We start from the raw sequence: 23,347 nt of genomic DNA, 5'->3' as shown, positions 1-23,347 counted from the left end.
ATGTAATAAGGCTCTGGAGGCATTTTGAAGAGATTGTCTTTTGCTCTAAATGAGCCATTGAACAGCTTGGAGTGATATAATCTGGCACGTTTTATCAGAAACACTGTGGATGCCAGGCTGACTAGAGACTGCAGGAGAGTAAGTCTAAGAAGAGCAAGGAGTGGTTGACACAAAGATGTGCCTTCTTCTCAGCAAAGATGCAGAACAGTGTTTGGAAAACTATGGCCTGAGGGCAAAATCAGGCCCCAGGAAGACCTGTTAGCTCAGAATGGTTCTTACATTTTGAAATTGTAAAGGAAGAGGAAGAGAGGAAGCTATAGAAACTATAAAAAGGAAGGCTAAAATATCTAAAATCTGGAAAATATTTGACAATACCTCATGTAAAGAATCTGGCAGAAAATAGGTCCTCAACTAAACTGGAAGGTGGAATACGTGAATAAAGTAGTTGTGAAAAATAATGTGACATTTTAGGGGATAAAAAAAAATCTAGGACTTCACCTCTGTGAAATCCAGGGTCATGGATTTACCTTTTTGTTTTCCTGAAATCATATTTAAATGAAAGCATAAAAATGAAAAGAATGATATACCAGAGAAAGCTGGAAAACTATGAGTATGAAAGTCATAACTCACAATAATTTTGATACATTAGTGGAAGGCAAAAATGCACAAGAGAAGTTATGGATAAAATTATCAAGAAAAGACTACCCTATGAAGGGGCTGTACAAAGCCAGACACTGGTCATAAAGAAGGGCAGAAAGGAAGAGAGAGGCTGAAAACAAGGAGACTAAGAAAATTATTTGGGGAAGAGTTTCATTTAAAAGTTCCACACACCTCTTGATATGCCCCAACACTAACTCTAAGAATGATAGCAGGTAGGTGATAGGGATGTTGGTGAACATGACAGTAAAACAGGTTGTCAGCTGGGTTGATTGTCACTACCGCAATTTTCATCCTGTATTTGAGCACTCCTAGGTTCACTTGATCTGACTAGAGATGGATGGATTACAAATTGCTCAATGAAAAGTAATCTGCCTGACAATTGTAAGTTGCTATTATTATTCAAGTATTTTATCATAAACTATTGTTTTCTTCAAATATTTTGCCTTGACAAATTTTATCCCATCTTATTTTTTTTTCTGCCAAGCTGAATTGTCTCAGAATAAACACCTGTCACTTAATGCTATTCTTCCACACAAGGACAAGTAAGATAATATTCCATATCTCAAAAAAACCTTTTGCTCATCTGTTTTAGTTTGCTAAGGCTGCCAGAATGCAATACATCAGAGATGGACCACTTGTATGAAGGGGATTTACATAGTTACAAATTACAGTTCCTCAGAGGAAAGGCAGCTAGCATTCATCTGGGTTTCTCTGTCACTTGGGAAGTCACTAAGTGAACTCTGATGGCCTTCCCTCTGCCTTAAGGGTCAAAAGGTGTTCCCAGGGTGATTCCTTTCTGGATTTGCAACATTTGGGGCTTATTGGGTCTGAGCTGAGTGGTGCTGGGCTGTTGAGCTGTGCTAGGCTCTCTTCTGACCTCTCTCTCTTTTAAGCCTCCAGCTAATTAAATTAAACATCACTCATTGCAGCAGGCATTCCTTTTAGCCTACCACAGACATAACCAGCCACACATGAATTTCACATGCTGATGATTTAAGTCCACAGCAACAGAACCAGGCACCACCACCTGGAAAAGTTGATGCTTAATACTAACTACTACACCATCTATTCCCATTGGACAAGAAAAATGAATAGGTGGATTTTTCTGAGATACCTTTTTCCTATTTCCCTTTTATTGTCCTGGAGCATCAATACTTTTCATATTTTGAATGTTTCTTTTCTCTCTTTGGAGACAAAAAGGATGGAAATATCATGCTTCTAATTTACTGTTTTCAAATAAGATTGACCAAGATATTGGACTATTTTTTTCAGAGTTTCTGAAAGACATCTTTGTCCAAAACTTTAGCCAGCTTGACATATTTTTCACAAACAAAATCAAGAAATTATTCTTTAATGAACACTCCTCAAATAATAGCAAGAAATTATGGTTAAATATCATTACTATAAAACATTTCTGATCATGACAAGGTGAGAAAAGGCCTATAATAGTTGACCTCTTTCAAAAAGTTGAGTTTGACTGAAATCGTCTATTTCCTAGCAACCTCAATGTTGGAATGTGCAAATTTGCTCTGACATACTATGAAAGAGATCTCATGAACAGACAGCTAAAACATCTTTGTTGTATATGAATTATGTCCAGTGTTATTTTAAATATACAAGTAGAAAAGAATATATGTATTTTTTTACTGCTCTCATGATTCTTGGTTGAAACTTTTCTATGTCATATGCCTGATATATATCAACCCATGAGAGAAAACCACCCCAATGATGCAAACCAAAGATACAAGTTTAAGACTTGATAAAGACATGTTTAGGGCACGATTCTTTGAATCTTTCTTATTATGTGGAAGGTTCCAGCCCCTGGACAAAAATACATATCTTCTTGTCCTAGAGATCAAAGAGCATGTGTTCTTTTGTAGGCAGAACAATCTCTAAAGATACATTCAGAGGCCAGTTATGCATAGTCAAGAGTGAACCTAACTGGTTTGCTCACAATGTGCATTGCGCTGACCTTATTTTAATACAGTACATTGCTCTGCTATTAAGTTGAAATGACATACTCATTCCTGGTCACAGATGAGATGTCTTACTAGGCATATTCTGTAAGCACCAGAGAAACTGGCTTCTTCACCATAAGTAATGGACTTGATAAAATTTCTTCCAGGATTCATCAAGTTTTATGTAGAAAAGAATCCTTACAGATTTAAATCTTTCAAATCAGATGAAAAAGAAACTGTGCAACCAGGTTTGATTGGAAGAGAAATGCCCAATCGTGCTATGTGGGCAACTGAACTTCCCTGCTCCACATCTTCTGAGGAGATTGGAGCAGGCCATTTTGCACCAAGATGGGCTTATGAGTTGAATCAAAGAAGAGCACCTAGTAAGCTAGTGCACATGCTCATTAGAGGTGTGTCCTGGTGCTAAATGCCCCACATACTATTTTTTTAATGCCTACATGATGAGAAGGCAGTACAGTCTCTTGGTTAAATGAATGAGCTCTGGAACCATACACCATTGTTGAACTCCTGGTTTTGGCATTGCCACTTGTGTGACCCAAGAAAAGGTATTGTTTTAACTGAATGGATTAAAAGAAGTGAAGAAAACCCGGCTGTGCCAGGAAAGGATGCTGTGTAGTGCAGCATCTGTGCAAGTCAAGGGATGGTATGTCCTCCCCAGAAATCTTCACAGCCCCATGGGTTAAGTTCATTGACAGGATGACCTTATCCTAGCTAGTGGGGTCATTGGGTCTTAACTTTTGCCCTTTGGCATCATTGCTTCCACCCCTTCCTTCACACCCTTCCCTGTCCATTGTGCATCCTCACATTGTCACGTACCCTTCCCCAGCACACACTCTCACCCCAGCTTGAGCACTCCCCAGTCACTTGCCCTCCCCGTGTCACACACCCTGCTTTGTTATGTCTCCAGGGGATGCTGCTGTCACAGGGCTCTGGCTGAACAGAGCCATTGTGGTCTTTGCCTTGGAGGAGTCAGATGCTAAGACACTGGTCTCGCGTTTCATACTCCACTCCCTCTATCAAAAACTGTGCCAATTGTCCTTCATGGGAAATACACTGAGTAAGCTATGCCCCCTGCCATGCAGCCGCTGCCCTGGGCCCAGCGGTCACCCACGTGTTCACCCCTCCCACTATGTAGGTCAGGAAAACCCTGTTGTCCTTGCACTGCTCCCCAGCCCTGTGCACAGTCCCTTCAACCTGGGTCACTGGAACTTACTATCTGAGTTTTCCATCACCCCAAAGAAGAACTATCCAATTTGGCTGAGTCAATGCTCCTCTCTAGGGATACTTCATTCTGTGTCCAGAGGGAATCCTCAGAGGAAGCCGGTGTTGTCTTCTTGAAACTCCAAGATGTTTGGCCCCTCTTCTGTGATGGTGAGGTTTCCTCACCCAGGGCACAGATGCACTCTCACATGTTTGCCACCTGCACAGCCTGACATACCCAGAAGGCCAGCACCAGCCAGCCACCTCCTGCATCCCTGCTTAAGAGGATGAACTGAAGGGACCAGGAGTCAGCAGTTAAGGGGTTTCCAAAGGGGAGGAGGATCACACAGAAGCCAGAGAGGAGGAGGATCAGAGAAGGGGACCCCACAGCATGAGGATATACCATCAACATCCAAAACTCTGGAGACAGATGGAGTGGTCACTTCCTTTTTCTGCAGCTCTAGGCCTCTCAAGAAAAACTTTCCTTCCCAGCCCTCAGAAGACAGCTTGTATCAGAAAGACCAGGATTTTCTTGTGAGCTCAGCTGTCAATGACTGTGCCAGTATGAGCTCACCCAGGCCTGCTGGTGGTGTCCTACATCTTGCAAGATGTGATCCAGGTGCAGCAGGGCCCCCTGGTCCAGTCACATTCTGCTCCCTGCTTCCAGAGAGACTACCAGAGGAAGTGGAGGATGAATACCAGCAGCTCTGCTCTCCAGGCTCACAGCCAGGGAAGGATATTGGGAGAAAACCCTGCATCTATTCCAAAAACCTCTACATTTCCTGTCACACCTGCCAGATGCAGATGCTATAAAAGGAAACTGGTGATGCCACTGCCACTGTCATGGGGTGGAGGTGAGCTGCCCCCACATCAGAAACTTCCATGAGTAGCCAGTGCTGAAGATACAGACCTGGAGAAGAATGCTGAGCCAAAACAGGACCATACTATCTTCAAGGAGGATGAAATTGAGGGCACGTCAGAGAGCAGTGTTACTGAGCCTGCCACTTCTTTCTCTCCAACTGCTGCAGAAATGCAGAGGCCCTGACCCAAGTAAAATCATCCTGCTGATTCCAGCTAGCTCCTCCACTATAGTAGCTGGTTTGAGTGACCCTCCTTTCAGGTCCCAAATCTTGTCTAGCCATGTACCTCCCCTTATACAAACTGGTATTGACCAAATACCAATTCCTAACTCTCCTCTGCCTGTTCCCACTCAATTTCTGTCTCCGTTTAGATTCAATCCCTTCCCTGAGGTTCCCCTTCCTGAGAACAGTGGCCCTTCACCTTCACTTGCAGTTCCAACACCTTATACTTCTGACCTCCCTACACCTACTAACACCTTAACCCTGTTCTCCAATCACACCACCCTCAGAAATGAGTCACCCACTCATATGTGTGAGGATCCCCTTCCTTTATTCTTACCAATCCCTCCCATAGTCTCTTGCACCAGCACCTCTGGCTTCACCAGCCAGCTCATCTTTACTACCATGGCCACTTCCACCACCACAGCCAGCACATTTCCACACTGGGCCTCCCAGCCTGCCTCAGCTCTTGGTGCAACATATATAGACACCACTCCCCTTTCCATGGCTGTCATTTTCAGGTCTCCCCCAGGCCCCATTTTGAATTCCCTCCAAATTCCCTATGCCCATTATAGTATGGACTGGACACCATCTGCAAAGGCCCCTGGCTCCATCAGCCCACGTGCATCCCTGGGAAATGCACCCACCTCAATTGTCAACCATCCTTTTGGCTCAGGAATCAGGTCTCAGCCCACATTTGGGGCCCCTCAAGGACAGTAGCAGAGAACCAGTTTTGTCATGGCTCCTGTCTTCACTGGCTTCCCCATCACTGCATCTGGGGCCACCTTCCCTCCAGGGATAGCATTCTGGAAATTTTGTATGAGTGGTCATACATTTCACAGAGCATTTTATAGAACTCTGAGTTGCTTTGGGAACAGGGGATCATGAGATTGTCTCCTTGTGGGATCATAGCTCATGTGACCAGACCTTCAAGCCCCCAGACAGAGGGTGTGCTTGTATGGCCTGAGTGAGGTGCACCAAAGGTCTGCCATGCAATAGGCTTGGGGAACACCATGAAAATGCACCAACCCCCCCCTGCACCTCATCCTTGTCTCTGTGCTGACTTTAGATAGTTCAGCTTTGGAGCCTCCACACACCAACAAGAGGGCAGGGTCTGGGTTTCTGGCTCCTGGTCCAGATCCTATAGGGAACAGAGGGCTAGAAGGGAATGGGGGATTATCATGACCTTGCTTTTTGCCCAGAGGGATCCAGTGTGGTGGTTCATGCAGTCCTCATTGCCCTTGGTGATGGAAGGTTGCAGGCATCACTCTTCAGAGTTCTTGTCCTACAAGGTCCCTGCAGGTGACAGAAGGACCTGGTGTGAGGCCTGTTCCCTGCCACCCCACCTCACTGACAGGCTGTGTCAAGCATGACTTGCTCTCACCTTACCAGTTGTTGTGTCATTTGGTTTAATGCTGGGATCTGGTGTGAGAGGTGGCAAAAGGGAGGACTTTGCAGATGTGGTCATTGGTCCTAAAAAGCTGACTGCCCTGTTGCTGCCTCCCTGAAGCCTCCCTCCTTGTACATAGAACCCACCTGTGATGCAGACACGGTGTGGGTTAGGCTGGGCTCTGAGCTCACACTTAATTGGAAGAGGTAACCATGATAGGCAAGGGGACTCCTCAGATGCTCCCCAGGGAGAGCAGGAAGGTTCTGGGGTGGCATCACATGTTTAAGTCCACATTTAAGACAAGGAATAAATATGCCACTTGCACAACAGTTTGTAGATGTAGCTGCAACCCCTCCCCTCCTTTGGGGTCCTGCTCACAGAATCTCAGAAAAGGCCTCTTCAATCACTGTCATCATCAGAGAAGGTTCAGGGAGGGAGAGGCCCATGGAGGTTTGAGTTCTGGCTCTGGTTGCCTGGCTGTGACTTGAGCCTCAATTTCCTAACCTGTAATATTGGAATTAATAGCCTCTACCTCCAGGCCCTGTTTGCCACCAGGTAGTGGAATGTATGGCTCTCCGCAGGGGTAGGTGCTCAGGGATCACTCACTGGGTGGGCTGAGTGTTTGTTTCCACCCAACCACAAGTTCCCAGAGTGGCAGCAGTTTCTTCTAATTCTCTCTCTTCCTCCTGGGATGAAGCTGGCTGGACATACAGCTGGTGGCCTGATGCCTACATCCTCCTACCCTGTGTGCACCCTGCTAGTAAAGACCCCACAGGCAGGTTTCACACCCCAACACCTGGAGCATCAGAAATGTGCAGGGTATTCTCTCTTTACTCAGACCAACCAGATCAGTGAACCCCCTAATGCCTTGCCCCCTATCCATGTCCTCTCACCCTCAAAGCTGGGCTCATGGGCCCATACCCAGGGTTCCCTGTGCAAAGCACAGGATTTGGGGCTCAGAAACCCTGCTCAGCTCCATCATAACCGGAAGCAATATGGGCGTACCAGTGCCTCAGTTTCCTCCATGGCAAGGTGGGTACAGGGATGAAATCTAGGCAGTTGAGAGCCTGTGGGGTCTGGACTCAGGAGGCCTCTGGGATTCATGGCTCCAGCCCAAGATGAGCCCCTGAGGTTCAGCACAGGTCCAGGAATGGCAAAGAGCAGGGACTTTGGGTCCCACTTTCAGGCTGCACTCAATTTCCCAGACCTCGGGGCCCTGAGGGCTGGAGCCTGTGGCCCCTCTGCAAAATGGGCAATAGCATTGGGATGGGAGGGGCTCCCCAACCTCAGAAACTGTGTCCCAAACGAGAACACTACAGGGGCTTCTCTCCTCCCCTGGATATCCTCCCTCCCTTACAGAGCTGCTATGGGGAGAGGTGCAAGGGAGGGGAGGGTCCTGACCTGCCTCCTCCTGCACTCCTGGGCCATTGTCCCCAGCAGGTACGCAGAGGCCCCACCACAAGCTCCCATGTACGCCAGCTCCAGCCCCTAGCGTCCTTCTGGGCTCCCCTTGTCATATTCCGTGGACTCAGGGAGAGAGGAGGACACACATCAGGGTGTGGGGGGCAGGGATCCGTTGGCACCTGTGGGACAGAGCCGTTGGCGCAGTGCGCATGCGCGGGTGGGGGAGGGACCCTCTACGTCACCGTCCTCTGGTCAGCATGGGCAGGGCCCCGCCACCGAGCACTGGGTTCGCTGTGTCCCGCGTTAGGGGAGCCCAGGCCTGTGAGCGCCCTTAAAGCGCACCACCCCGCTGAGGGTGAGGGAGCCAGGCACCCCAGCCCCGGTGAGCACATCTAACCCCTCAGTGTGGAATTAGAAAGTGAGACCCAGAGAGGCAGGGACAAGCCCAGGGACCTGGCAGTTTCCAGCAGATAGACCAGAGTTCAGCCCCCTCCCGGGTGGTTTGCTTTGGAAATGAGAGCCCCTAAATTCTGGGAACCCCCTGCCTGCTCCTGCCCATGTGAGGCCATTATCTCATCAGTAGACTCCAAGCTCGTTCTTGTGGCACACACCCACCATTTAGAGAGGGTATATTAAAATCTTTTAAACTCTGTTGACTTCTATTAAAGTACTGCATTTCCAAACCGAAAACATTAGATTTTCATAGAATGTTTTTTAGCAATGCCTCCATGAAAAGTATAAAGGCATAAATCTCAGGGTTAGTATCGGAATAGTCCTACTTGAAAATTAAGACAGTGAAAAGATATTACATAATTATAATTTAAAATATCAAGTTTTATAACACTTTTTAAAAATGTTCAGCGAAGGTGAAGATTTCAAAATAGGGAAGAATCATCAAGAGGTTTTATTACATCAACAGAATAATGTATGTATTTTTAACTTTTTATTTGGCAGTAAATAATTCGGCAATAAATAAATTATTTGGCAATAAATAATAATTTCAAACTTACAGGACAGCAACAAATTTAATACAAACCCCATATACAGAGAACACCAACAAACCCCCTCCACCAGGTACCCAGATCTGCCAGTTTTAACATTTTGCCTCCTTTGCCCTGTCTGTACATCTACCTATTTTCTGAACATCTGAGAGCAGGTTGTCCACTTTTACTCCTTGGCACATAATACTTCCATGTACATTTCCTATAAGCAAGCATATTCATTTATGTAATCACCTTAAGTGTATTTTATCAAGCTCCAAAAACTTAAATCTATAAAGTTAAGATATGAAGGTTACAATCTATATTCCACTATTTTCTTATGTCCCACTAATGTCCTTTTGAGCCTTTTTACCTCCATTCTTAGCTCCTATCTGGTATCATGTATTACATTTAATTGCCATTATCTCCTAAGCTTTTCTTTTTTTTTGTAGACTCATGTATTCAACATAAACCTTCCCATCCCAGCCCCCCCAGTACACAATGCAGTAGGAGTAATCACATTCAGTGTTTCAGGGCCTCCACCAGTATCCATTTACTGTAACTTTCCCTTCACCCCAGATGAAACCCTGCACTCACTTTGCATTAACACTTATTGCCCTAACTCCCACCCCTGGTAACCTGTGCTCTACTTTCTGTCACTATGAGTTTGCATGTTCTCTAATAATTAAGTTTCTTCATGGTTACCATGATCTTAAATTTAACACTCCAAGTTTCTAACAGTCTCATTTGCTTAACTACCAATTTAACAACTTCAATACCATCATAAACTATGCTCCCAAACCCCTTCACCCACCCAATTCTATGTACCTCGTATTACAAATTACATAGTTACACATTATGAGTCCCAGACATTGATTTATCGTATCTTATGCATGTGCCTTTTAGATCCCATAGGAAGTAAAAAGTGGAGTTACTAATACAAAATACAAAAGTACTGGTATTTATATTTGCCCATGATATTAATTTACTAGAGATCTTTATTCCTCCATGTGACTTTGATTTCGTATCTAGTATCCTTTCCTTTCAACCTACAGGACTCCCTTTGGCATGACTTGTAGGGCGAGTCTGATGGTGAAGAAGTCCCTCAGCTTCTGTTTTTCCAGGAATGTCTTAACTCCCCCCTCATTTTTAAAGACAGTTTTGCCAGATACAGACTCATGATTGCTTTGTTTCCCTTTCATAATTTCCATCTCACTATCGATACTCTCTTTGTGCTCATCTGTCATTTCCCTGATTTCCTATAGTTCTTTGTCCGTGTTTTCTTTTAGTTCTTTGGGCATATTTAGGATGATTTTTTAAAACATCTTTGTCTGGAATGTCCCAGCTCTGAGCAGCCTCATTGGTGGTTTCTGGTGCTTTAGTCTTCTCCTTCGCCTGGGCCATCACTTCCTGTTTCTTTGTGAGTTGTACTGTTTTGATTAAACTTGGAAATTTTGATGTTTTAATGCATCTTTGCTGGAATTTCTACTCTGATGCATGTGTTCCTTAAACTTATATTCCGCTAATGTTATGACAGAGCTTTCCTTGAATACCAGAAACTGACAAAAGAAATGAAGAAAGAAAGGATAAAGAAAACACCTTCCCCAGTCTTTGCAGAAGGCCTGGCCAGGTGCTCTCCTTCAGTTCTTTTTCATACAGTGAGTCTGGAAATAGCTCCAGGCAAGCCCTCCCTGGTCTTTTCTGCAGGTGTGTCTTGTCCTGGATATGCAGTTTTGGCCCTAAGAAATCCCATCTACATGTCTGTGAATGTCCTCTCTTCCCTAGGAGATATTTTCCTCATGGTCCTGGACACTGCATTGCTCATCCTACAGTCAGTAGCCCCTTGCCCCAGGCAGCCACTTGCCTGCTCTCTGTATGGGGATCAGTGAACGACCTTCCATGTGCAGAACCAGCTCTGGGAGGGCGAGCCCCTCATCCATGGCCAGAAAGATTGGGCCAGACACAAATGTTCCCAGTGTGTGCATGAGGGCTGCTCTGCCCCCTCTGGAACTGAGGCCAGGGATCTGCACTGGGGACCTGAATGGCTTCACGCTCAGCTGGTGGTGAAATAAGGAAGAGGCTAGCCAGGGTGCTGTGAGATCCCACCACTTTTAAGCCTTTTTTCTTGATTCCAGGCTGGCTTGCCCTGATACTGCAATTCTTTTTTTTTTATTGTATAGTATAACATATATGCAAGCAAAGAAATATAAAAGCAATAGTTTTTAAAGCACTCTTCAACAGGTGGTTACAGAATAGATCCCAGAGTTTGTCATGGGCTACCGTGTGATCCTCTCATATTTTTCCTTCTAGCTGCTCCAGAATATAGGAAGCAAGAGGGCTATATTCCCATCTCTAGCTTCTATGTATCTCTCAGTCCCCTGTAGTCCATATTATAAGCCTCTGATTATACCTTTATGCTGGTCATAAAAGTGGATTCATATAGTATCTATCCTTTTCTGTCTGGCTAACTTCACTCAGCATTATGTCCTCAAAGCTCATGCATTTTGTGTGCTTCAGGATGTCATTTTGTCTTAGTGCTGCACAATATTCCACTGTATGTGTATACCACATTTTGTTGATGCACTCCTCTGTTGATGGGCATTTGATTTGTTTCCATCTTTTGGCAATTGTGAATAATGCTGCTATGAATGTTGGTGTGCAAATGTCTGTTTGTGTCATCGCTTTCAGCTCTTGGTATATACCAAATAATGCTATTGCTGGGTCATAGGGCAACTCAATATTTAGTTTCCTAAAGAATTGCAAAACAGTCTTCCATCGTGGTTGCACCATTATACATTCCCACCAGCAGGGCAAAAGTGTCCCAGTTTCTCCACATCCTCTCCAACATTTAATAGTAACCATTCTTATAGGTGTAAGGTGGTATCTCATGGTACTCTTGGTCTGCATTTCCCTTATAGCCAATGAAGATGACCATCTCTACATGTGCTTTTGAGCCATCTGTATTTTCTCTTCAGAAAAATGCCTAATCATATCTTTAGCCCATTTTATAATTGGGTTGTTTGTTCTTTTGTTGCTGAGTTGTATGATTTCTTTGTATATACAGGAAATCAAACCTTTGTCCGATATATGATTTCCAAATATTTTCTCCCATTGGGTTGGCTGCCTCTTCACCTTTTTGACAAAGTCTTTTGAGGTGCAGAAGTATTTGATATTGAGGAATTCCCATTTATCTATTTTCTGTTGTTTTTGTTTGTGCTTTGTGTGTAAAGTTTAGGAAGTTGCCTCCTATTACTAGGTCTTAAACATGTTTCCCTACATTTTCTTCAAGAAGCTTTATGATGCTAGTTCTTATATTTAGGTGTTTGATTAACTTTGAGTTAATTTTTGTGTAAGGTGTAAGATAGGGGTCCTTTTCATTATCTTGGCTATTGATATCCAGTTCTCCCATGTCCAGTTATTGAAAAGACTATTTTGTCCCAGTTCAAAGGATTTCAGGGCCTTGTCAAAAATCAGTTGACCATTGATTTGGTGGTCTACTTCTGCACTCTCAATTCTATTGGTCAGTGCTTCTATCTTTGTGCCAGTACCATGTTGTTTTGACCACTGTGGCTATACAATAGGTTTTAAGACAGGGAGTATTAATACTCCCACTTCATTCTTCTTTTTTAGGATGCTTTTAGCTATTCAAAGTCTCTTTCCCTTTCAGATAATTTTGGTTGTTGACTTTTTTGAAATCTTAAAAATAGGTTCTTGGAATTTTTATTGGTACTGTGTTGAATCTGTAGATTAGTTTGTTCCAGAAATGGAAAAAAAATGAAATAAGAATGCCTGAAAGATAGGACCATTGATGCAGCTGTTTGGCCCTAAGGACAACCTCAAGTCATGAGGTCAACACCAGCCTTGTGACTGAAGAGGTGGGGTCAACTCCCCAGAGCTTAGAGAGAATGTGGCCACTACCTGGTATTTCAAGAGGATGAACCCTGGGGATTGAATGGGCCTTTAATAAAATATGATTGTTGTTTTAGGAAGAGTGAACTTGGACACAGTAAAAGTGAAATAGAGAGACAGCCATCTGATCAAGTCAGAGATTGAATCAGAGTGCAAGAAGCAAAGGAATTTCATTGCCACCCATTAGAAGCCAAGAGAGAGGTATGTAATGCATTCTCTCCTGTAAGAGGAGACAAGGCCCTGATAACACACTTATTTTAGATGTCTAGCCTCCGAAAGTGTAAAACACTAAATGTGCTGTTTTAAGCCAGTCCATCTGTGGTACTTTGTGCAGCAGCCCCAGCAAACTAAGACAGATATTAAAGGTTTGTTCTTTGAAACAGCAACAATATTGGTGAGCTTTTGCTACAGTAACCATAAAAAAGAGAGATGACTCAAATTACTACAAGCAGAAATGAAAGTGAGAATATTACCCTCAACTATAACATCTACAAATTGGATAACCCAGATGACATGGAAAAATTTCTAGGAAAACACAAAATACCTAAACTGACCCTGAAGAAATAGAAATATGGAACAGAGTCACATCAAGTAAGGACATTGAATCAGTAATGTAAAACCTTCCAAGAAAGAAAGGTCCACAATTGCTTGGCTTCGTTGGTGTTTTACCTAACCTTTAGATAATTAGCATCTGGTCTTCTCAATCACTTCAAAAATATGGAAGATATGAGGGAACACTTCCTGACTCATTCTGGGAGACCAGTTTTTCCAAGATACCAATACTAGCCCAAAATATTAAGATAAAATACAGACCAATATTTCTTAGAAATGTTGATCCAAAATGCTCCATAAGTAGCAAATTCAATGAAGCTGCATTTTTAAGATATAATACACTGTTATAAGCACAATTTAACCAGGAATAAAGGGTAATTCAACTTACAAAAATAAGCTAATATAATGTGCCACGTAAATAGGATGCAGGGAAAAACCCATGATAATCCTAATTGAGACAGAAAAAGTATTTGATAGAGCAACACCCATTCATGATAAAATCACTCAACAAACTGGAACTATAAAAGAAATCTCTCAACATCAAGAAGGACTTTAGTAAAAAATACACAGTTATCATTAAAAACAAATATTTTTATTGACAAATATTCACACAGATACAGTCCACATATAGTGTACATGCAATGGCTCATGATATCATCACATAGTTGTGAATTCATCATCATGATAATTTTTAGAACATTTCCATAACTCCAGAAAAAGAAGTAAAAATAAAGGAAGAACTCATATTTCATACCCCTAAACCCTCCCTCTCATTGACCACTAGTTTTTCCATCTATCCAATTTAGTTTGCCCCTATTATTAATTTCTTTTTATCCATTTTTCTTTACTCACCTGTCCATACCCTAGATAAAAGGAGCATCAGAAACAAGGTTTTCACAATCACACAGTGACATTGTAGGAGTTATATCTTCATACAATTATCTTCAGGAATCAAGCCCTCTGGAACACAACTCAAATTTTCAGGTACTTCCCTCTAGCCATTCCAATACACCATAAACTGAAAAGGGATATCTATAGAAAGCATAAGAATAACCTCCAGGATAACCTCTTAACTCTGCCATGAAAAGTGTATTTTGTTTCATTTCTCTTTTCTCCTTTTGGTCAAGAAGTCTTTCTCAAACCCTTGATGCTGGGGCCCAGCTTTTCCTGGGATTTCTGTTCCAAATTGCCAGGGAAATTTACACCCCTGGGAATCATGTCCTCTAGTGGGGAGGGCAGTGAATTCACCTGCTAGTTGACTTAGAGAGAAAAGCCACATCTGAGCAACAGTAGAGGTTGCAACAATAGGCTAAACTTTAAGTAGACTTAGCCTAACCTTTGCAGGAATAAGTTTCTTAGAGGCTGTTCTAGTTTGCTAGCTGCTAGAAAGAATATGCCAGAAATGAAATGGCTTTTTAAAAGGGGAATTTAATAACTTACTAGTTAACGGTTTTTAGGCTGTGGAAATAATTTGCTTGCCAATTAAACAAGTCTATAAACATATCCAATCTAAGGTATCCAAGGAAAGATATCTTGATTCAAGAAGGCTCATGATGTTCAGGATTTCTTTCTCAAGTGGAAGGGCACATAGTGAACATGGCATCATCTGGCAGCTTCTTTCCAGCTCTCTGGGAGGCATTTTCCTTCTTCATTTCCAAAATTTGCTGGCCAGTGGACTCTCTGTTTTGTGGTTCTGTGACATTCTGTCATCTTTCGCTGCTCTCTCTGAATCTCTCTTTTATAGGATTCCAGTAAAATAATCAAGACCCACCAAGAATGGGTGGAGACACATCTCCATCTAATCCAGTTTAATGACCTCTCTTGATGGAGTCACATCTCCAGGGAGATGATCTGATTAAGGTTTCAAACATGCAGTATTGAATAGGGATTAGAAGAAATGGCTGCCTTTATAAAATGGGATTAGGATTGAAACATACCTTTTCTAGGTTAAATACATCCTTTCAAACCAGCACAGGAACAAACCCCAAGGTCAAGGGATCAGTCTGTTGATTTGGTTGTCCTTATTGCTTATAAGGGAAAAAAAGCACAGCTGTAATCTTAAATGGTGAGAAACTGAAATCTTTCTTACTAGCAGGAAGATGGCAGAATAAGATAGGTTGAGGTCACCCCTGCTACAAGCAGCAGCTAGAGAAGTGACAGAAAAATGATTGGGACATATATTCCAGGGTGTGAGTGACCTGGGACTGCCTTCTATACCACTTAGGGTGGCCCTGATTGCAAAAACTGAAGAATTGAGATACATAGAACCAGGTGTGGAGGGCCAGGAGCAATTAATCAGGCCCAAGCAGGGAGAGTCCCCACACCAGTGGGGCAGAATGTCCCTGAGAGTTAAACAATAACCAATGCTAAAAAACTGTGGGAATGGGATAGGTTTTGGCAATGGCTAATGGCATTCTTCTGCTTCTATGAACTGCTTGCTTGCTAGCAACTGCAAAAAAAAAAACCAAAAAACCACAGCATGGTTTTAGCCTTTATAAGCACACCTTGAAAACCTCTAGGGGCTGCTCTCTGAATCCTCTTCTTGGAGGTTTCTGAGGCAGTCACCGGCCGGCTAATAAAGACTCCAAATTGGTGTGTCGTTTTGATTTGTGTGGTCTCTCTTTCAGTGCACCCCACAACATTTGGAGGCCCCAGCAAGATTGTCCCTAATGGGACATCTGGTGACCACAGGTCCTGGGGATCGCACCCGGAACTGAGGTCCAGCCTAGGGGAAGTCCTCGGAGAGACGTTCCTCTGCCTCAGGCAAGGACCAGGAACCGGACCGGTTCTACGGGACCCTCCAAAATTATACAAAATCTGGTGGAGTCATCTGTTTATGGAAACCTCAGCGGTGAGTACAGGTCTGTTACTGGATGCAGTGGGGACCTCTGGAAGGCTGGACGCAGCATTACTTCCAGGGTCTGGTCCCAGAGCAAGACATTGCCTGGGATTCTGGTTAGGAATCTGTTAGGGATAAGGCTTTTGTGTGTCTTAGTTCATTTTGTCCCTCCTCTTAATTGTTGGTCTCATCACATTTTGTGTTGTTTTTGTTGTAATTGTCATGGGTCAGTCAAGTTCATCTGTCTGTACTCCGCTTCAATGTTTCTTGAAACATTTCCAGGAATTTCAGCGGAAGGCTGGAGACTACAGAACCCCTGTCAGCACCTCCGACTTGGAAAAATTCTGCTCACGGCTGTGGCCGACTTTTGGTTCTGGGTGGCCTCCTGAGGGAACCACAGACCTATCTATAGCTTATAAAGTCCAAAGGGTGATTTTTGGTGATCCAGGCCACCCTGACCAAATCCCCTATACACTAATTTGGATTGAAATTCTAACAGAAAAACCCAAGTGGTTATGGTCTTGCCTGGAGTTCCAAAAAGAAAGACCCCCCCCCCAGAGCCAAAACGGCCCTCTTAATAAAAACCTCTCAAAAAGAAAAAACCAATGGGATCCCAGTATTGACAGGACCATCAGAGGATCCACTCTCGATGGACCCTCCCCCATACCCAACAGCCCCTCCACCTCCGGAGGGGAGAAACGGACAAGAAGCGGCAACCAGCTCCTCTAATAGCCGGGAGGTGCCCTTCAGCCCCCACCAGAAGTGGCTCTGCTCACCACCCTTGTTCTTGTTCACAATCACCGAATTCTTCCAGAGTTCCAATTTTACCCTCGAGGCAGGTTGGCCCTGCCCTGGGGGACGACCGCCCACCCTTCATAGTCTATGTCCCCTTTTCCTCTAGTGATCTGTATAATTGGAAAAACCAGGATCCCTCTTTCTATGAAAAGCCCCAAGGGCTCATCTCCCTCCTGGAGACTGTCTTTTTTACCCACCAGCCAACCTGGGATGACTGCCAACAGCTCCTCCAGGCCCTCTTCACCTCCGAGGAATGAGATTGAGTCAGGAGAGAGGCAAGGAAATTAATTCTCGGACCTGACGGACAGCCTACTACTGAATCAACCTGATTAGAGGCTGGGTTCCCCTCCACCCGCCCCAAATGGGACCCCAACACTGATAGAGGTAAGGAGGCTCTCAATTGGTATTGCCAGACTCTGCTCCAGGGGATACAAGCAGCGGCCAAGAAGCTGACCAACTTGTCTCAGGTGAGTGAAACCATACAAAAGCCGGCTGAATCTCTGGCTGCTTTCCTTGAGTGCCTCCTTGGGGCATACTGCTTATACACCCCTATAGATCCAGAGGCATCTGAAAATAGGTGAGCTGTAAATATAGCATTTGTCACCCATTCGGCACCAGACATAAGAAAAAAATACAGAAGTTAGAAGGATTTGAGGATAAAGTGTTGTCCGAACTGATAGAGATTGCCCAAAAGACTTTTAATAACAGAGATGACCCCGTGACCATGCAGTCCAAAAACATAGCCAAAATTTTAGTATCCTCAATGGCTGAACAGGAAAAACAAAAAGAAAGATGGGGAATTATTGAAAAAAGAAAGGGAAACCAAGGAAAAAGGTTGGGCCTAGGTGCAAACCAATGTGCCTACTGCAAAGAGAATGGACATTGGAAAAATGAATGCCCTAAAAGAGGGCTTAAAGGAATGAAACTGGCCCCTGTTCTGGTTGAACAGGGGAATTGATGGGGCCAGGGCTCCATTCCATTGAGCCCCTGGGAGCCCAAGGTCACATTAGAAATCAGGGGCAAGCCTATAAATTTTCTTGTGGATACTGGGGTGACCTTCTCCGTCCTCCAGCAAGCAGAAGGGCCCATATCTGAGGAGAAAATCCCCATACAGGGAGCAATGGGAAGACAAAGTCTTACCCATGGACTAAGGCTAGGATCACTAACCTTGAGGAAGGAACTATCACCCACATATTTCTTGTAGTGCCTGAGTGTCCATACCCCCTTTTGGGGAGAGATCTTCTCCAGAAATTACAAGCCACCAACTCTTTCAAAACGGTTCGGCTGAGCTCTCCTTCGATACATACCCCTCAGCAATCCTCCTCACTTGCCCCTTATCAGACGAGTATTTACTTACCCCAGAGGTGGCACTGCTGGCCCCAGGTCCATATTTGTGGGAGTTTAAAGAAAAAATACCAGGCATATGGGCAGAAACCAACCTACCAGGATTAGCTGCCCACTGGCCCCCCATCATTGTCCAGCTAACTAGCATCGCCACCCCAATCAGAGTCCGATAATATCCAATAAGCTTAAAGGCTAAAAGAGGCATATGAAAAGACTCCTGGAGGCAGGTATTCTGGTCCCCTGCCATTCAGCCTGGAACACCCCCCTTCTCCCAGTCCAAAAACCTGGGACCGATGATTACTGGTCAGTGCAAGATCTCTGAGAGGTAAACAAAAGAATTGAAACTATTCACCCCACTGTGCCTAATCCATATATGCTTTTGAGCCTGTTACCTCCCAGCCAGTAGGTCTACAGTGTTCTGGACTTAAAGGACCACTTCTTTTCACTTCCTCTGGCTGCAGTAAGTCAGCCCATCTTTGCTTTTGAATGGGCTGACCCCGAGGGGGATTCTCTGGACAACTAACCTGGACTCAGTTGCCACAAGGTTTTAAAAATTCTCCCACCCTGTTCAATGAGGACTTAAGCCAGGATCAGGCTCATTTTAGACAAGAGTATCCAGAAATAACCCTCCTACAATATGTGAATGACCTCTTACTGTCAGCTAATAATCTGTCAAACTGCAAAAAGGCAACTGAAAACTTGTTACAGGAACTAGCCCAGTTGGGCTATTGGGTCTCAGCCAAAAAGGCCCAACTCTGCACCAGCTCAGCAACATACTTAGGGTATGAATTAGAAGGGGAAAAAGAGCTCTGTCTTCTAATAGGATTGAAGTTATCCTAAAAATACCCCAACCAAAAACAAAAAGGCAGGTATGGGAGTTTTTAGGAGCAGTTGGATACTGCCAGCTCTGGATTCCTGGATTTGCAGAAATAGCAAAACCCCTGTATACTAGCACAGGGGAAATGAGGAAGCTCTAACCTGGACTGAGGCTGAGCAAAAAGCTTTTAAAACATTGAAACAGGTGCTTGTGAGTGCCCCTGCCTTGACTTTGCCTGAGCTGTCCAAACCTTTTCAACTACATGTTGCTGAAACCCGAGGAATAGCAAAAGGAGTCCTCACCCAAAGGCTAGGACCATGCAAAAGGCCAGTTGCCTACCTGTCTAAAAAACTAGACTATGTGGTGGCTGTAACTCTGGGACAGGACTTACACATAGTGACCCCACATTCAGTAGAAACATTATTAAGGAGCCTGCCCGAGAGATGGCTCTCAAATGCCTGGATAACTCAGTATCAGGTATCGCTACTGGGTCCCCCAAGATCCACTTCCTAAAAACTGTGGCTCATAACCCTGCCACCTTGCTTCCAGATGATGACCAGTCTGAGCCCATTCATGACTGTCACGAGATCTTGGAATCTTTCACAAACCTGAGGGCTGATCTCACTGACAACCTCTGGCCAAATCCTGATGAAGAATTATATACAGACAGGAGCAGTTACATCCCAGAGGGAATCAGGTATGTGGGGGCAGCGGTGGTAACTGTGGACCGGGTCATCTGGGCTCAGGCCCTAGGACATGAGACTTTGGCCCAAAAGGCTGAACTAATAGCTCTGACTCAGGCTCTAAGGTGGGGAAAGGGGAAGGTTGTCAACATCTACATGGACAGCAGATACGCCTTCGCAACTGCGCATGTCCATGGGGCACTGTATCAGGAGCGGGGACTTTTCACATCGGGAGGAAAGGAAATAAAAAATATACCAGAAATACTCACTTTGCTAGAGTCTATCTGGGTACCAAAAAGGGCAGCCATTATACATTACAAAGGACATCAGACTGCCAAAACTCAAATTGCCAGAGGAAATGCCCTGGCTGATAAAATGGCAGAAGAGGTTGCCCAAAAACCAGTGGGGACACTGCAGATACTTCCTGTTTTACAGGGGCAAGTGCTGCCAAGCTCTCCAGAATATACCAGGGAAGAAATTAAACTAGGTGAAACACTGTGCACCAAAACAGACCCGGATGGTTAGAAAATTCTCCCGGATGGGAGAATCCTAGTGCCAGAGTGCCTGGGGCACAATTTGGTTGCCCAGGTTCACCAAAGTACACATCTGGGCAATACAAAACTAACTGAACTCTTACAGAGGAATTACTACATTCCCCAATTGCAACAACAAGCCTGGCAGATATCTTCCAGATGCCACATCTGTGCCCAGGTAAATCCCGGCCAAGGGAGAGAAATGCCCCAAGGAACCAGGCTGAGGGGACAAGCCCCAGGGGAACAGTGGGAAATAGACTTCACAGAAATACTATCTGGTCCATATGGATACAAACACCTGTTAGTCTTCATCGACACCTTCTCTGGATGGACTGAGGCATTTCTTACCAGAACCGAGACAGCACAAATAGTAGTAAAAAAAACAGTTTCTGAAATTGTCCTCCGATTCGGCCTCCCAACTGCAATGGGGTCCAACAACGGGCCGGCGTTCATCACCCAAGTTACCCAATTGTTAGCAAAAATGTTAAATATCAAATGGAAATTACATTGTATTTCTGGGCCACAGAGTTCAGGGCAAGTTGAAAGAATGAACAGAACAATAAAGGAAACTTTAAATAAACTAAAGCTCGAGACTGGTGAAAACTGGGTGAGTCTCCTTCCATTTGCCCTCCTAAAAACTAGATAGGGCCACAGTGGCTCAGCAGGTAAGGATGCTTGCCTGCCATGCCCGAGGACCGGGTTCACTTCCCGGTGCCTGCCCATGTATTAAAAAAAAAAATTTAAAAAAACTAGATGTATTCCTTATGTTAAGGGAACTACCCCATATGAAATCACGTTTGGATGACCACCTCCACTAATCCCTAAATTGGGGGAAGAAAAAATAGCTGAATTAAATAGCCACTCTCTTCTAAAATCATTACAGGCCCTGCAGTCTACCACTCAGCAAACTGGGGAACTGGTGAAGGCAGCCCATCCGGGACCAACAAATCCTGCCCCTAAAAAAGATTTATTTCAGGTGCAGCTTGGAGACCTAGTCTGGATAAAGCAACTTCAGCCAGCCACCTTGGAAGCCTGGTGGACAGGACCCCTGCCAGTGATCCTCTCAACTCCAATGGCAGTGAAAGTTGCGGGAAAACGGCACTGGATTCATCACACCCAGATGAAAAAGGCCACCCCAGCCCAGATCCCTGAAAAATGGACCATCCAGCGAACCGAGGATCCACTAAAGATAAGACTTCCCAGAAATCCCTCTGGGTCCGCTTAATATCCCTGGTGGGGGGTCGTGGGAAAAAACCCTCACCAGGTTATAAACTATACCTGGGAACTCACAAAAACGGTGGATGGAGCACTGGTGGCTACACCCTCCACTCCCTCCCAACCAACGCTCCACTCTGATCTCTGCCAGCTGTCTGGACACCTGGGGAAGGGGAGTTATGGTAACATGCTCAGATACGGGTGTGCTACCCCCCACCAAGAAAAAGGCTTATGGCATACCCAATACTATGCCTGTCCTGTGGAGGGAAGTTCTAACTGCCAAGGGGGAGGCCAATATTACTGTGCCAACTGGGGTTGTGAAACAATCACAGAATGGACTAACCGAGACCGTTCACAACTTTAACAAGGGCACTGGCCCATAACCCCAACAGCTGCACCCAAGGCCCTGTAACCCAATGATTATTACTATCCCTTCCTGGCGTAGCCAAACCTGGGCGGGTGGAAAAACTTGGGGATTGAGATTATATGTCTCAGGTCACAACCCAGGCACCATTTTTACAATTCAAAAGTTCTGTCCCCATAAAGCGGGCAATCCCATAGGACCTAACTGAGCTCTCAACCCTGGCATAAAACTGGCACAGCCCCCAGACTCATAAATTCCTCTCCCTCCCTTAAGAAACCCCTGCTTGACATGTTAATTCAGTTTTCCAGTTTATGAATCAAACCAATCCACTTATTACTAAACACTGTTGGCTTTGCTTAAACCCTGTACCCCCTTATTACATTGGAATAGGAGCTAATCTCTCCCTAGGCCCCACAGACACCCACATCAGAAACCTCTCAGTCCAGGAAGCACAAGGCCAGCAGGCCAGCACCTACGCAGGTGGGGACAGGAACCGAAACTCCCCCTAAGAGATCTCCAAGGGCAGGGAACCGGTATTTATTCTGAGAATTTTAATCTAGCTAAACCCCCCTATAGTGACTCCTGTGGTCTCATCATGTCACTAAAGGGCATTTTAGCTTCAACCCCAGGTGGATGGGACTGCCTCCTTATAGCCCCTGATGGTACTTGGTTTGCCTGCACATCTGGCATTACCCCCTGTGTAACTCACCCACTAAAGACAGTCGAGGAGAAGTTTTGCATTTTGGTTCATATTATCCCCCAAGTATATTATTATTCTAGGGAAGGAGGTAGGGAACATTTAGAACCCACTTACTGGGTCAAGTTAGCCCCAATCTTAGTGCCCCTCCTTGTCAGACTGGGCATTGCAGGATCAACTGCAGTCGGGACTTCAGCCCTTATCACCAGGGACCAAAATTTTAAAACTCATAGTAAACTAGTTGATCCGGACCTTAGTGAATTAGAAAGCTCCGTCAGCTGTTTGGAAAACTCCTAAATTCACTGGCTGAGGTCGTCCTCCAAAACCGCAGAGGCTTAGCCCTCCTATTTCTGAAACAAGGGGGTTTGTTATGCGTAGCCCTCGGAGAAACCTGCTGTTCTATGCCAATCATTCTGGAATAATTAGAAATAGTCTATCCCTAGTCCATAGCAGGTTATGAGAGCGGGAAGAACGCAGACAAACTGAAACCAACTGGTGTGAAACCTTATTTTCCTGGTCCCCATGGCTAACTACGCTCTTGTCCACCACAGCAGGGCCCCGAATTCTCATATCATTAGGCTTAATGTTTAGACCCCGTGTAATCAACTGTCTGACCTCATACGTGCAAAGAAAAACACCAACTGTTAAACTGTTAGTTCTTGGATCCCAATATCAACAGATTTATAATCAAAATGAAGAAACAATGATTTGATTCTCTCATAAAACCAGTGGGGACTGGAGGGCCAGGAGCAATTAATCAGGCCCAAGCAGGGAGAGTCCCCACACCAGTGGGGCAGAATGTCCCCGAGAGTTAAGCAATAACCAATGCTAAGAAACTGTGGGAATGGGATAGGTTTTGGCAATGGCTAATAGCATTCTTCTGCTTCTATGAACCACTTGCTTGCTA

The 23,347-nt window shown here is 44.6% G+C and overlaps 2 long non-coding RNA genes across 11 annotated transcripts in view; one reads left to right on the top strand and one right to left on the bottom strand.

The window, feature by feature from the left end:
* Positions 1–7,922, bottom strand: part of LOC143673730 (uncharacterized) — a 121,697-nt gene extending 113,775 nt beyond the window's left edge. For all 10 annotated transcript variants that reach the window (XR_013170555.1, XR_013170558.1, XR_013170562.1 and 7 more), the window contains exons 1-2: positions 7,710–7,922; positions 6,105–6,214 (exon numbers count right to left, since the gene is read on the bottom strand). This is a non-coding gene — a long non-coding RNA (uncharacterized LOC143673730). The remainder of the gene's footprint in view (positions 1–6,104; positions 6,215–7,709) is intronic.
* Positions 7,923–7,978: 56 nt separating this feature from the next.
* Positions 7,979–18,346, top strand: LOC143661681 (uncharacterized). The gene is made up of 4 exons (XR_013164775.1): positions 7,979–8,094; positions 12,679–12,802; positions 15,781–16,004; positions 16,988–18,346. It is a non-coding gene; the product is annotated as an uncharacterized LOC143661681 (long non-coding RNA).
* The last annotated feature ends 5,001 nt before the right edge of the window (positions 18,347–23,347 follow it).

Source organism: Tamandua tetradactyla, chromosome 2 (genome assembly GCF_023851605.1).
Source record: "Tamandua tetradactyla isolate mTamTet1 chromosome 2, mTamTet1.pri, whole genome shotgun sequence".
In the NCBI taxonomy this organism is placed as follows: Eukaryota; Metazoa; Chordata; class Mammalia; order Pilosa; family Myrmecophagidae; genus Tamandua; species Tamandua tetradactyla.
The sequence above is the reverse complement of the archived record's forward strand: the minus strand, read 5'-3'. Positions and strand labels throughout refer to the sequence as shown.